The sequence below is a fragment of the Cavia porcellus genome, unplaced genomic scaffold, assembly GCF_034190915.1.
Source record: "Cavia porcellus strain 051 isolate PalLab524CR breed Dunkin Hartley unplaced genomic scaffold, mCavPor4.1 scaffold_19, whole genome shotgun sequence".
Taxonomy (NCBI): Eukaryota; Metazoa; Chordata; class Mammalia; order Rodentia; family Caviidae; genus Cavia; species Cavia porcellus.
Window position 1 is genome coordinate 35391141 of NW_026947502.1, and position 16418 is coordinate 35407558.

The following is a 16418-nucleotide window of genomic DNA, read 5'->3' on the forward strand; positions in this document are numbered from 1 at the left end:
TGCTTGCCAGACAAGTGCTTATGCTGCTGAGCTAAATTCCTGGCCGTGAAAGGTTTTATTCTTGCGCTTTGTTCCTCTCTGTTTTGTGTTTCCTGGTTTCTATCAAGTGAGCAAGTTTTTTCTATCAGGCCCTTCCATAATACTATTTCTGTGGTGCTAGTCAACTGATTAAAACTGTGAACCAAAAGAAATCTCTCCTTGGCATTGTGTCGGATATTTTGCCCCAGCAATGGAAAAGCTGGCTAAAACAGAAAATCAATGCTAGGAGGAGTAGTTGTTGTGATTGTACCTGACCATGTAGTTCAGAAGCCTTTAGAACTGGTTTGTGGAAAGAGTTTAGAAAGATTTAGAGATTTGGGCTGAAGAACTGCTCCAATGTTGTTAGCAGGACTTGAATGCTACTGAGCTCCCAAGACTGGAATATTAATAGACATGCAGATAGTGAAAGCCTGCCTGCTGAGGTTTCAGATGGGAGTAGGCACTATTTGAAACTGAAGTGTAGGCTAGGAGACTGCAAGAAACTGGAATATAAGCCATGCATGTTTCACTCTGCCAAGGAATTTGTCTACTTTTTCCCATGTCCTGCGATTTTGTGTGAAGTTAAATTTAATGGTGAAGGCCTAATTAAAATGTTGGAAAAAACTTTAAGGCAGCTTAAGGTTCAGGCTATGGCATAGGCACTGCTAGTTGCTATTAGTCAGATCCATAGTGTGGATTAGGAACAAAAAGAAGAGATAAATGATTTGAAAAGTTATAGTTTATTCAGAAAGGAAGGACCTGAGAGTTGGGAACCAGGAGAGCATAGCTGCTAAAGACATTGGCTTTAAAGTGAAACCAAGTGATTTGCATTCAGACAGTGTGAAAGATGAAAGATGGTTTCTAGGCGTCTCTGAAGTTAGACTCTACCCTTCATAGGCTCAATGGTATAAAAGGGTAAAAAACTTTGAAAGACCTTTTTTTTTTTTTTTTTTTTTTTTAAAGAAATGATCCTTAGGGAGCCCAACTAATTCAAGGCCACCTAGAGAGTTGCTTTGTTTCCAAGTTCAGCTATCTGGGAACTCTAAGGCTTCAGTAGCCATGTACCAAGGGTGCCAGGCTACTGCTTGAGCCAACAGAAGAGCTTGGCATCTTCCACCCAGTACTGTTTGCCCAGATAAGCAAAATGAAATAGTTGTGGGGTCATTGGTTCTTCTACTCAGATTTTGTAAAGGTAATGTGCCTCTGAGAAGACAATGTAAGAAGCTATGGGAGTGAAGTCAAAGGTGCAGTGGAAACCACAGGAATTTAGAAATGCCAGGGATATGGAATGTTTGCTGAGGAAAGCTATAGGCAATGAGTGCAGCCAGCCCAAGACAGAAGACACATGGGCTGCCACTAGCAATGTTGTAGGAGTGGAGCCACCCAAGCCATTTGGAGTTAACAACTTACCATACTCTGCGCCAGAGTTTTGGACATGGATCTACTGGTTCTAATTTTTGTACTATTGGATTTTTTTGTAGGAGTGGTTACTGGGAATTGAACTCATGACCTTATGCTTGCCAGGCAGGCATTGTGCTACTGAGTTATATCCCTTGCCTGTACTATTGAATTTTGGTCTTGCTTCAGTCTCATTTCATTCTCTTCTCCTATTCTTCCCTTTTACAAAAAGGGATGTCGTCTTATACCATCATATGTTGGAAGTATTTTACTTTCTACTTGAGTTTGACTTTGCCTCAGGAACTAAAGGTTAGCTTTTATTTTAAGTGGAGATTTGGGATTTAGACTTTTCAGGACTGCAAGAACTGTTACATCTTTTGTGATTCTTAGACATGGACTAAACGAATTTTGTATGAAAGGGGCATAAGCCTTCTGGGGGATAGAGGCAGAATGTTATGCTTCAGATCTAAAATGTTCCCCAAATGCCTCATATGTTTCATATGTGAAGCCCTGTAAGATCTGAGTCTCTGGAGGTATGACCTGGAAGGGTGTATTATTGTGTCTGGCTCCTCCATGTTCTCTGCTTTCTGCCTACTATGACTTGAGCAGCTTTCTTCTACAGGAATCTTCTACCATGTCATTTTTTGCCTTAGAGTTAGATAGCCATGGACTGAACCTACTAATACTGTGAGCCAAACAAAACCTCTCCTTCTTTAAGTTGTTGGTGGCTGGTATTCTGTTCCAGCAATGAGAAAACTGGCTAAAACAAGGGGAAATAGACAAGAGAATCGTGCAGAAGATGCAAAACATGACTAAGCTTCAAGCTTGCTTTCAGAATAGTTTTAAGAGAAAATGAAAAATGTCCACTTCTAGTCAAAACGATATCTTACTACATTTTGGGATGCTACAACAAAACATCATAGACTGGGAAGCTTATTAACAAAAGAAATTTATCTGTTATATTTTTGGGGATTGGAAAGTTGAAGATTAAGTTACTACCAATGAAGTGCTAGCAGATTTCATGTCTGGCAAGTGCCTACTTGATTTGTAGTGTTTCAGTTACATATGCAGGAACCGCACTAATGAGGCCTTCACCTTCATGTTCTAATCACTTCTTAAAGCTCTGTTTTCTAATACTTTTATTTTGTGGGCTAAGGTTTCAGCATAACATTTTTTGGGGTGATAGAGATACTTAGTCCTTAGCAGTAAAGACAAGAATTACATTTCCACCTAAAACAACTGGAAAAAATGCATATAACAGTTGTTATTAATACATCAGACATCAGCGTTAAAGGAGAATGATCTTTGGGAGACAGGAAAGAAATTAGATATTTCCTACAGTTGTCTTAACTTTATGCCTGGAATGCATTTCTAGGATGTAATGGAAAGACAGGTACCTAGTTGGTGCTTAGAAGTTCTATAAATTAAAGAGCTGAAGCTCTAAGTCCAAGAAGTTATGAAAGTTAAGAGTTCCCAGGGAAGAACATATAGAAAACATATAGAAAGAAACAATTTTTGGGCTCCATGGTAACCACCCTGTATTTGAATATAAAGGGATTGATAAGAAAAATCAATCAGAAGGGAGAACAATCAAGAGCTCATAATAAACAATCAGAAGGGAGAACATCAAGAGCTCATAATAGGAAGGAAATAGTCTGTTTCCAACAACAATACTGGAAAATTGTGTAATTCTTAGGGGTAGATCAGGTATTCAGAAAGTGTTTGATGCTACAAGGAGCAAAATTAACAGAGATCACAAGTTATTCTGATTTTGCTAAGCAAAACTTAAATGTAAGAGTCAAAAGAAGTAAAATACTGCCAGGAAATTTAACTATATCCTAAAGTTCAGAATTATGTATAGACATACAAAAATATTCTGTCCTAACAGGGTAAACTTGACTGCTTGTCCTCTGTATTGCTAGATGAACCTCCTCCTTCCCCCTCTTCGATCCCTCTCAGAATGATTCAGTATTGAGTACCTGCCCCATGGAAGCTACATGAAGGCACAGATGATTCCTGTTTTAGGTACACATTTTGGTTAATAAAATGGACTAACATTATCCTCATTTGCCCTTAACTTCTGCTCTGCAGGATTTTATAATAATTTGCCTCATGGATATGTTATACTCTGACAATGATTGAGAAAAGGAATATTTAATTTAGTAATTTATTGGTATTGGTAATGGAAGATGCTCTGGTATCGCATTCCCATTTCCTTTTAGTCTTCCATTTTTACAACCATCTGTCTTCATGAGAAAAACTTAATGCAGAAGGCTGAACAATTATGAAGTAATGAAGATCTTGTAAAATAGCTATCAGTAAAATGCAGGCGAGGCAGCACTTGTAAAACTGGAATGAATATGAATCAGCAAAGCCTGCAGATGTGTGCTCTTCAGTCCCAAGAATGCTACTTAGCTAATTTACAGACTTGTTGGCAATTCATTTTGAAAACATGGAACACAGAGCAGTTTGAGATATTTTTAAGTAGAATGGTTTTCAGCAGGTAGGCACTAGTAAATCTAACTCCGCTGATTATGAAGCCGCAAAACAGATGCAGAGATTACAAAGATGGAAAGACATACAGTGCAGTGGTTTAAGCACCAACAGCAAGGCAGTCCATACTGGTTTTAAATTCTTGCACTGTCATTTAGTAGCTGTCTGATCCAGGCCGATTTATTTATTCTTGTCAAGCTCCAATTTTTCCTGTGGAAAATGAAGGCAATAATTCCTACTTCAGAATATTGTTCAATAAATAATGTATTTAAACTGAGCACTTCAAGAAATGTTATCTAAGAATAATATTGATAGGGAAATAACAGAAGTCTGTTTTTGGAGGGAATTATAATTATTAAAGATGAAAAGCTTCAATAGTGTCTTTGTAAATTTACTGATATTACCCAAGTCAAATTCTTTTGGATCCTGACCTTTTTAAATGTACCTTTATAAACAAACCAGAAAGGGTAAAGTTGGTGGAAATGCTTTTCTTCATTACTTTGTCTTACCAATTTCGTCATAAATACATCCTATTGTTTAGAAGAGCAGATATGTGGTCCATGCTGGTAGCCTCACAGAGCTCGCAGACCTCTGAGATGATTGCTATATGCTTCCCATTTCAAAGACATCCTTGTGCATAGTTATGATAGTGGTTCATCATGGGTATTGGATTGATTTTACCACAATGATTCAACCCAGTTTAAAACTAAGAAAAGTGATCATGTGAAACTTCAACTGAACAAACAAACCTGGACTGTGTCTCCTACAAAGATTCAGAATCTCAACTTTCTTATATTATGACTAGAAAAGTAACTAGGTCAGAAACTGGGCAATAAAGGGTGACAGATATAAAATTAGTTTTTTTAAAGCATAAGTTTTTAGTGATAAGAGGTCTATTCATCAGCTGTCTTTCACTGGGACAAAATACCTGATATTCACAATTTAAAGGAAGAAGGGTTTATTCTGACTCACAGTTTCAGAGGCTTCATCGCATGGTTCACTGAAGGGGTATGGCACAGGAGAGCTTCTCACTTCATGGTGACCAGAAGCAGACAAAAAGAGAACCAGACTGAAAGACACACTTCACAAAGGCATGCCTTTAATGACCTACATCCAACTCATCCCAACTCTAATAGCCCTTTACCTATTAATTAATCAATAGATTCATTTATTGATGAAATTATCATCCTCAGATCCAATCACCTTCAAAAAGCCTCATTTCTGAACATAAAGGATGTTCATGAGGACATTGTAGATTTAAAACATAACACATGACATGGGAAAGGGTATGTATGATTTGATTGCATTACAATATGATTTTTGGAGGCTGGTATAAAACTCCTAAAAGTTAGAATAATTGAGTAGTTCGTGTGCCTGCTTATATTTTCTTTCCTGTTTAATGTAAAATGACACGCTAGAAGTTGAGGGAAGGTAATCTTTTTAGATTTCCATTTTTGTGATTTAATATGATTACCTTAAAATTAAATCAGAAGCAGTTATAGAGTTTTGTATGAGACTTGGGTCTGATTTTCAGGACTGGTTAAAAAAAAATGATTATTGGCATCCTTCTTCCAAAACTTTATCCTGACTGGAAATTACTTCTGAAAAAAGTAGTGAGAATATTTGGGAAAATAGAAAGGCAGGTTCTTGAAAACAAATGAAATGGATAATGTATTTATAAGTTGCTAACAGAAGTTTTATAGCTTCTCAAAGTAGGGTGTGTGTATGACATGATTTATCATGCCAAGAAACAAAGATTGTAAGTATTCAAGAGGAAGTGTGGTGGTCGTCAATTTGTAACATCCAGCTGAACTGAATCAATGTGGTTCTGGGTGTGGAAGGCCCACCTGAGGATTGTTGCCAACAACCTAAAAAGAAGTGTAGTGTTGGTTCTCCTATTGCTGTTGGCTCACCTGGAGAAACTTGTTGAGCTTCTTTCCTGATATGAACTTGGATGTTCGCATTGTCAGAGGAGCTCAGGATCTTGTTGTCATTGAGGATGGTTGTGGTTCATTTTGAGGGAGCCCTGGTCCTTACTTTGAACATCACTTCCTAGCTTTGAGGGGAAGATGTGTGCTGTCTAATCTCTAGGAGAAGCTTGTCACACTGGCTTCCTGATATGAATTCCACTGTACTCATCACTGGAGGAGCTCATGACTTTGTTGTCACTGAGGATGGCTGTGGCACTTTTTTGGGGAGCTCTGGTCCCCGCAAAAGCAATGTTACTTTGAACATTGCTTCCTGGCTCCAGTGCAAATCTCTACTGGCACAGCTCCTTCATCCCACAAGGACGGACTTTCTAGCTTCCACCACTGACTTTTGGGCCTTTTTAGTGCAGATCTATGAAACAGACTTGCATGAGACATTGTCATGGGCTCTAGGCCTCCAGTTGGATTGCATGAGACATTGTTGTGGGCTCTAGGCCTTCAGCTGGATTCGTTGTGGGCATTGTCATGGTCTTCAGCTGTTCTTCATGCAGGACATTGCTATGGGATCCAGGCCCTCAGCTGGATTCTTTGGGTCTTTAGTATGTGGACAGATTTCTTGCACTTTTTGGTATTTTATTCTTTAGGTGACTATTATAAGATAATCCTATAAATTATGTGCCCTTCATAAACTTGTTTTCCTTGCAAAAGCTGACAATGACAGACTATGATTAGTAGACCTGAGGCTAAGGAAAAGCCATGGGAATACTTGAAGGAGAGGAAGATGTGGACTCCTAGGAAACAGCTTAGTTGGTAACCAGACAGGTTGGACAGATAGGGTTTTTCAAGTGCTTATTGATCAAGAGAAATTAGTTTTGTCAGAGAAAAGCAGGCAAAACAGGCAAAAGCAGGCAAAATTCTAGGGAGTTAAGGTCCAGGTGCTGGAGTCAGAGAGGCTTTAGGAGAACAGTATTGAGATTAAGTGCTGTCCTGAAGTTACAGAGTATTCATTCTTTGATCTCTGATTATTGGTTCCTATTAGTTTTGGACCATGGAGTTAACAGCTTTATTTTCCCTTGCTTCAAATTAACATTCTTTAAGATCCTGCTCATTATCAATATTTAAAAAACTGTAATACCAAGGATATGGAACAACTATAATTCTTATACATTATTGTAGGAATGCAAAATATCTGGAAAATGTCTGGTAGTTTCTTACAAATTTAAATATGCACTTCCTACGTGACCTAAGAGAAATGAGGGAATGTGTGTTCATAAAAACACATGCACAAACGTGCCTGCCAGCTTTACTTATTATCTTCCTAAACAGGAAACAACCCAAGTGTCCATTAACAGGTGACAAATTGTAGCAAATCTGGACCATGGTATAATATTCAGGAATAAAAAGGAACAGCATTCTCGTACATGTAACAGAGCAGATGAATCTCAGAAATGTTCTACTACATGTTAAAATCCAGAAACAAAATAATATATGCTGTTTGCTTCCATTGATGTGAAACTGTCAAAAAAATAAAGCCAGTATCCAATGGCAGATCAGTGATTATCTGAGACTCAGGGTGGAGGAAGGGGTGGAGGAATTGCTGACTGCAAAGGGGCCCTTGGAAATTATTAAGGTTTAACCTTGATATTTATGGTGGCTGCACAGCTCCATTAATTTACCAAAATTTACAGCACTGTGTAAATAATGGGTGCATTTTATTATGTGCAAATTTTGCTTTAGTAAAGTTGTTAATCTACCCTCCAAGGCCGTTACTCATTTTAAGTTTTTCCCTTAATGACTTTTATAAGTTTCACAAGTATCTACATAGAGTTAGAAAGGCAGTATGGGTAAAAGTATTTGTTTGTTTGATTTTACTAACTGTGATGGTATGAACAGCTAATTTGAGGGAAACATTCAAATCTTTCTTGATTTCAGGAAAAAAATATTAACTTATTTTGATATGACAATATTGACTTTGGTGGCAAGTACTTGTATAATATCATCTTACTATGAAGTCCTACCATGCTTTTGCTCTTCTGTTTCCATTGGCTCTATCATGTTGCACCTTATTGGATTGTATTATTAATGTGTGAAAGTATAAACAAATTTTTTATAGAAAATGAGATAATATAGTAGCCATTGTTTGCTTTCTGTTACTTGGTTCTGAATGCCCTGTGATACTCTCATTCTCTTGAATGCTTTTATACTATTTTGTTATGTTTGTTATGTTTGTTATGATACTATTGTATATGAAGTTATACTCAACTATTTCAAAGAAAGAGACATTGTGGTAGTTACTGTTAATTACAGGTGAAATTCTAGTGAAATTTTGTGTTGCTTACATTGTTCTGATGTGCTTTGTTATGTCCTGTTTTGTCTTAATCTCTTAAAATAAAAAAAGTATTTGACTATTACAATGTGGTTTTTAGAAATTTTCTTTTTGTTATTAAAAGAACACCAGGTAGTCCAGCTTATGGTCACTGTTGCTTAATTAGAATCTGGTAAACTCTGGCATAGCTGGAAGGTCTTCAGTCCAGAACCCATCAGCACTCAGTGATGAAACACACACATTCTTTCCTCACATTGTCACTCTGTAAATACAACAGAAGGGTTAGTTTTTACAATGGGAAATAGATAAAATCTTGACAGCTGTGGATTCTCTTAATACTGAACTAAGAGAAGCCAAGAGAGTATACCACAGAAAATACTAGTGGAAGAAAGGGAAGCTTTGTGTAGCTCTTATATCCATTCTTGAAAAAGAGGAAGCCAGGAATGCCCATAAGTGATCAGAATGACTGTCTCAGCTCACATTTCTTGTGAAATCAAATCACAAACCAGAAACTTCATTATAGAATTTTCTTTGACTCATCTAACAGTCATACTAAGAACATCTTAATGAAAACTTTCTGAGTGAAAGGCATATGACTTTCTTCTCTGTATACATTTTTACTCTGTCCTTTTATTTTGCAAGATGATGGGTTTTACTGGTTTTAAATACAAAAATTCAAATAATAAAGGAAAAAAAGTTCAAACAATAAAAGGATAGAAAAAGAATGGAACCACACAAAAGCTCATTCAGTTATAGTATTCTGTATGTTTGGTGAGCTATGTTTTAGAGATATTATAACATATGTTATAATACCTCTAAAATTAAACTGAAGGAACTGCTAAAACACAGTAATTTTTTAATATTCTTAGAGTTTTTTTCCCCTAAATGATCCCTCTATAGCTAATTAGAAATATTTGGAAAATCAAGAAGTGAATATATGCACAGGTCTGCGTGTATGTGCACATATGTGTGCTGTGTATAATGCTGTCTGCATGTGTGCCTAGTTTGCACGTGTGTGTGTGTCAGTGTGCTTGCATTTTTCTTTGTCTCCAAGTGCATGTGTGCATACAATGTGTATGCATGTATGTGTGCAAAAGTATCTTTTAGGAACTGGAATCTATGTTTGCACATAAATTGTGAAGGTCTATCTTTCACGAAAAAGCTTAGGTTTTGTCTTAGAAATTTGTACACATCACAATTCCTTCTTGGTTATTGCTTTGGAGAAACTGAGGAATAATCTGAATTTTTCACTCATTATGACTTACTTTACCAGTGCAAATGTCTGTATTATTAATTTTTATACTTGATCTTTAGTAACTTCATCAACATATATTTCAATGTTGATCACTGTGTGTTTTTCCTAGCATGTGGTATACCTTTTGAATTGCAAGTTCAAATATTTCTTGATTTCAAGAAAAAATATTAATTTATTTTGATATGACAATATTGACTTTGGTAGGTAATATTAAAGTAATATTAACTTTATAAATAATTATCTTTCTGCTGTGACCTTAAACAATTACATTAAGGTTTAATTTCCTTGAAACATTTTTTAAAAAGTTTAATAATAGGCATAATCAATTTTATAGTTTTAAAAAGTAGCATTTCATTATGTATACATACATATTCCTTATCCATTTATCTATGGATACCTAGGTTGCTTGCATAATTTAGCTATTGTAAATTGTGTTGCTGTAAACATAACTACACATGTATAACTAATATGATGATTTTAACTTTTGTGGGAAGACACCAAGAAGATGTGTAGCTGGGTCAAGTGATGTTTCTGTTTTTAATCTTTTGAGGAATCTCTGTACTGATATCCATAGTGCTTATACTCATCAGTTGTGTACAAGTGTTCCTCTTCCCTGGCAATTTTGTTAGCATTTGCTGTTCTTTGAGTCCTTAATAACAGCCATTCTGACTGGAGTAAGATGGAAGCTCAGTGTTGTTTGTTTACTTGTAATTCTGTAATGTCAAGATGCTGGTCATTTTTTCCATGTACTACTTGACAATATATACATATCTTTTTGAGAAGTGTCTATTTTCAGTTGCCCATTTTTATTTGAATTCTTATTTGGAGAGTTTTAATTTTTGAGCTCTTTTTGTATTATAGATATCAGTCCTCTGAGGAGGAGCTGTCAAATTTCATTCCCATTCTGTAGGTTATCTTTTTGCTCTGTTGGTTGCTGTCTTTGTTGTACTGAAGATTTTTAGTTTGATAAAACTTCATTTGTTGATTCTTTGTATTATTTCTTGCACAATTGGGTTTAGGATTCAGGAAATCTTTGCCTATATCCAAATTTTAAGAGTTTTACCTATTCTATCTCCCAACAGATTAAATTTTTCCCTTTTTATATTTAGGTCTTTGATCCATCTTGTTTTTATTTTAATTCAGGGTGAGAGATGTGGATTCTTTCTTATGCACATGGAAAAACCAATTTTCTAAGCACATTTTAATGAAGCTATCTATTCTCCTGAGTTTGTTTTTGACCCTTTCTAAAAAAATCAGATGGTTGAAGATGCTTGAGGTCATTTTTAAATTTTCTATTGTACTCCATTGCTATCTATTTTTGTGTTAATGCCATGCTGTTTTTGTTATTTACTTATAGTATAATTTGATATCTGGGATTGTAATTGTAATGTGTCCTGCTTTTCTTAAGACTGTTTCGGCTATCCTGGATTTCTGGTTTCTACATAAGTTTTAAAATTTTCTATATCTGTCCAGAATGCTGTTGATAATTTAATGGGAATTGCATCAAATCTATATATAATTTTAGTAATAAGGCCATTTTGACAATATCACTTCTGCCTATATGAGAACTGGGGAACATTGATCTTTTTTTCAGAACACTATGCTTTTTATTATAGAGCTCTTTCATTTCCTTGGTTATGTTAATTCTTAGATGTTTAATTTCTTTGAAGTTATTGTAAATGAGCTTGTTTTCCTGATTTTTTTTTTCTTGGTGGGTTCACTTTTGGTGTATTGGTGTATTGGAATGCTATTGACTTTTGTGTATTGATCTTATATGCTGCCACTTTGCTAAATTTGCATAGTAATTATAATTGTTGCCTGGATATGTGTTTTAGAACTATGTAAAGTATTATGCCACCTGCAAATAAGGATAATTGACCTTTTCCTTTTCTATTCAAATCCTTTTATTTTCTTCTCTTGCCTAATTGCTTTGGCTAGTTCAAGTACTGAACAAGAGTGGTGAGAGTGGACATGATGGTCTTGTCTATGAATTTCCCCCTTTTGTATGATGTCAGTCATGGGTTTGAAATAAATGGCTTTATCGGATTGAGATTAGGTCCTTCTGTACCTATTTTCTTCAGTGTTTTTGTTAAGAATGGATGTTTGATTTGTCAAAGATGTTTTTTGCATCTATTGAGATGATCATGTGATTTTTGTCTGTCTCTGTGGTTTATTTATTGATTTATGTTACATTTATATGATTTATTTTGAACCATCCTGCATCTGAAATGAAGCCAACTTGCTTAGGATATATGCAATGTGTTGCATTTTTTTTTGCAGTATCTTAGTGAAGAGTTTACAACTATGTTAATTAAGGAAATTGAGCTGTAGTCTTAGTTGAGTCCTTGTCTCATTTTGGTATTAGGTTAATGATAGTTTAAATAGCAGGTTTGCCAATGTTCTTTCCCTTTCAATTTCATAGAAAAATTTGAGGAATATCAACATTAATTCTTCCCTGGAATTCTAATAAAACTCTGTGGTAAATCAAGCCCTGGGGTTTTCTTGTTTGGTTGGGTTTGTATTATTATCTCTATTTTATTACCTGTTATTGGTTTGTACAGGACTTTTTATTTTCTTCATTCATTTTGGGTAGCTAATATGTGTCTAGGTATTTATGTATTGCATCTAGGTTCTCTTGCTTATTAGAATATAAATTTTTAAAGTAACTTCTTATAATCGTCTAGATTTCAATGGTATGCACTGTGATTTCTGTTTCTAATTGCATTGATATGAGTTTTTATTCTTTTGATAAATTTGGCTAAGGGTTAATCAGTCTTGTTTATCTTTTCAAAGAATTCTTTGATTCACTAGTACTTTGCATTTTTAATCCCATTTCATGTCTGACTTTTAAAATTTCTTCCTTTCTACCGGGGGATTTAAAGCTCAGCAGCGTAAACACCTGTCCGGCAAGTACAAGGTCGTAAGTTTGATCCCCAGTACAAAAAAAAAAAAAAAAAATTCTTCTCTGCTCAAAGTTTTGGATTACATTGGTTTTGTTTGTTTTTCATAACTAGCAGTGCAGAATTAGGTCATTTTGGGGATCATTCTATTTTTATAATATATTCACAAATATTCACAGCTATAAATTTCCATCTTAGAACTGCTTTCATTGTATCCCATAGTTTTTGATATGTTTTGCTGCCACTTGTCATTTGGTTCTAAGAATCTTTTAATTTCTTTTCTTTTTGTCTTGTGTGACTGATTGACTATGGAAAAGCCTTTATTTTATTTTCATTTGTTTGTGTACTTTCTGCGGTTTTTTTCACTGTTCATATTTAGTTTCATTCCACTATGATTAATAGTATATAAAGATCATTTCTTTTATGTTTACTTACTCATGCTTCATGGTCTAAGATATGGTTTCTTTTGGAGAAAGTTCCACATGCTGCTGAAAAAAATGTGTTAGATGAAAGAGTTTAGATATCTGTTAGGTCGATTTGTTTAACAGTGGGGTTTGATATTTCTTTGTTGATTTCCTTGCTTGGCTTATTTGTTAGAATGTGGTATAAAAAGTCCTCTACTAGGATTATAATGCTATTTATCTGACATTTTATGTCCTATAGTATTGCTTTGTGCAGTTGGGTGTGTCAGCACTCAGTATATACTTATTTATAATTGTTATGTCTTCATGTTGAATAGTTCTTTTCTTTTCTAACAATTGAAAGTCCTTGATCATAAGACAGAGACAAAATACTCTAGCTAGCTTAGGCCACAGGAACACAACTGAAACCAAGCAAAGTACTGCCTGCATAGAAAGGAGAGGTGGGTTCACCAGGCCTTCTCTGTGTCTGCTCTCTTCCATGTGTGATAATCCCAGCAGCTGTGTCTGCTTTTTCCATATTCTCTAGCTAAGTGTGCTACACAATCCTTTCTGTCTACACCACTCATGGCAGGCTCTCTTCCCATGCCAAACCATATGGGTTCCCTAAGAAGTTTCAATCCAGGTTGGTCACTCAGTGGTGCCTATGGTTGCAGAACTCAGCAGATTTGCTGGCGGTAGAGGGGTTTGGGCACTAAGTTCTGTGAGCATCTGAAGCGCAGGCAATGGACGAGGAATCCAGGAGGCACAGAGGTTGTCAGTGTTTTGGGGTAATGGTGGGAGAGAGTCTACTTTGGTATTGCTCTGATATCCATTCTTCTCCCTGGAGCACACCAGTCACAGCCATTGCTCCCATGATGCAATTAATTAAGACACAACTATATCATTATTTGGTCCTTAACCAGGGTTTTGCTGTGTCCTTTCTTTTTTTTTTTTCCCTTTTGGTACTGTTCTGATGTCAATTCTCCTCCCTGGAAATGCACCTTTTCCCTTTTCTTGCCCTTTAAAGGCCCACTAGTCTTAATTCAGTCACTGCCTTTGGGATGTTTCTCTGGCTTTCAACTTCTCCAGTGCACTGATTAGCAAACATTTTATTAGTGGGTTCTCTTCCAGGGTGAAGGGGATTAGAATGGATGGGCACTGGTTGGTAGTTATTTGTTTGGGTGTTGGTTGAAGCCCATTCACCATCATTATACTTGTCTTCTTTCTTCAGGGCATTAGATCATTTCCCAGGATGGCACTTGCAGTTCACAGAGGGTATAAACTGTGCTGGGATTGAGGGGTGGCCCTGATTCTTTTTCTAAATACCCCTCATACCAGAATTCAGCTGGTGACTTCATCAAGTTGCCTTCCTATATTTGGGTCTTTGATCACCCTCATTTATGAGTACTTATTATTCCTTGGTGCATCTTCCAAGTGTTCTATGAGCACCACTGTTTCTAGCCAGCAGGATAGCAATCCCCTCAATTTCTTTTTGTTTGATTTATTGCTTTAGTTCCAGGTTATTGTTTTGTATACTTTAATTATTGCTATGGTCTCTTTTATTTTTCTTATCCTAATGTCTAGTTTGAGTAATGAATAAAGTTTATATTTATATGTGATATGGTTTAATTTATTTTTTTTTGTATATTTTTAGCTTTCCTTTTTTTCTCAAGTTCTGAAGACTTGGTTTTTACCGACTCACAAATTATTATTTGTTCTATGCACCACTGAAGCTCTTTTTTTGAACTTTTTAAAAGGAGTAGTAAGCTTGCATTTTCTTTGATGTCACTATTATTATGAACTCTTCCAGAACTTCCCTTTAGAAATTCCCTTTAAGGCCCTTTCCTGCACCTTGGGGACACCAGCAGCCTAGGGGAGAGGCTGCCCTTCCCTCACACCTGAAAGAGCTCAGCAGCTGATAGGATGTTGGGATCATCAGTGCCCTTCCTCCACACCTGGAAGACCTTTGCAGCCCAAGGAATCATTGGCTTCCCTTCTGTCACACCCAAATGATCTCAGCAGCTGAGGGGAGCTTTGGCTCCCCTCTCCCTGTACCTGACAGACCTCAGCAGCTGACAGGGTCATCAGCTGCCCTCCCATCCCCCCATACCCAGATGACCACAGCAGCCATAGGAGTCTTGGCTGTCCTTTCACCATACCAAGAGGACCTCAGCAGCCCAGGGAATCATTAGCCATGCTTTCCCCCAACTCAGACAACCTCAGCAGCTGAGGGGAAACTTGGCTCCCCTCCCCCTGTACCAGAAAGACCTCATTGGCTACCCTCCTCTCCTCCCATACCCTGATGATCTCAGCATCCAAGGGGAACCCTGGCTATCTTTCCACCACATCTGAAAGACCTCAAGCAGCGTACGGGATTGGGATTATTGGTAGCCTGTTCTTGACACCCAAAAGTCTCACCTATCTATAGTACTTCGGTGGGTTGGTAGTAACCTCAGTAACTCCTCGCCCCATACAGAGGACCACAATGGGCCAGCAACAGTACAGTGAGATCCCTCCTGAAGTGGATGACCTCAGTGGGTCAAAAGGACCTCAGCATGTGGAGGACCTTGGCAAACCAGCAAGAGTAGTGAGTAAGTCCTTCTTCCATATAAATAACCCCAGGTTATTTTAGTGAGAGCACAAGTGAGGCCTCTATCACCTGGAAGAAACTGAAAGGGCTTACAACACCCCTAGTGATACAGTAGGGTCCAGGCTGGGGCACACAGTATAGACAGGTGGGTCCAGTGGCCAGGAACAGCCTGAAGCTGTACTAATGATATGAGCTAAGGGTTGGTTCACATCAAAATTCTTAGTCTATCAGCCTAGAAAGAATATAAGATGAACCCAAAAAACCCCACAGAAGGAATTCAAGTGACTGGCCTTCTCCTTACATTATAGGACCCAGCAACTGGGCAAACAGCCACACAGTAGGACCTTAAGACACACATGACAGACAGTTGAGACTAGCTGGATTGAAAAGACCAAAATATTAAACCAAGAGGTGAAAATATTAAAAAACAAAACAGCAAAATGCAATCCCAAATGCCTAGTCTATCTGGAACAATTATAGGAGACATCAAAATAGAGGACATTGGAAGTCACAAACCAGAAATTTCTGAGACGACAGCAAGTGAAATAAAGAAACAAATCCATGAGGCTCTGGAAGAAATCAGATTAGAAATACTCTCTCAGGCAGTCAGAACCATTTGTGGACTTCAGGGGAGAAAGCAAAGACCAAGAAGCAAGCCCTCCCTGAGAACCAGTTCCATGCATGGTCTGCCATCAGTGGGAGAACAGCCAGACCCAAGGCTTTCCCCTTGAGTTAGTGCCATTTGCAAAATGCAAGGCAAGAGAACAAGGACTTACCAAGAAGCAAATCCTCCCTCAAACTAGCACCATGTGTGGTTCACCGCTGGTTGGGGGACAGCCAGACTCCAACCCCTTCTGGCACATGAGTTGGCAAACAAGAAGAGCCAATCTTCCCCCCTCTCCCATAGGCAACTGGCTGATCTGGAGAGACACAGTCTATGATGATAGCTATTAAGGTGAAATGCAATTTGTGGTGCTTTGGTGTTTCACTGACTTGCAGGTTTAGGGCCAGTAGTCTTATCTACTCAGAGGATACAGTACACAGTGTGGTATCCAGCGGAGGATCACTTTCTGAAGATGGTAGCCATTGTTAATTCCCTATTACTTTTT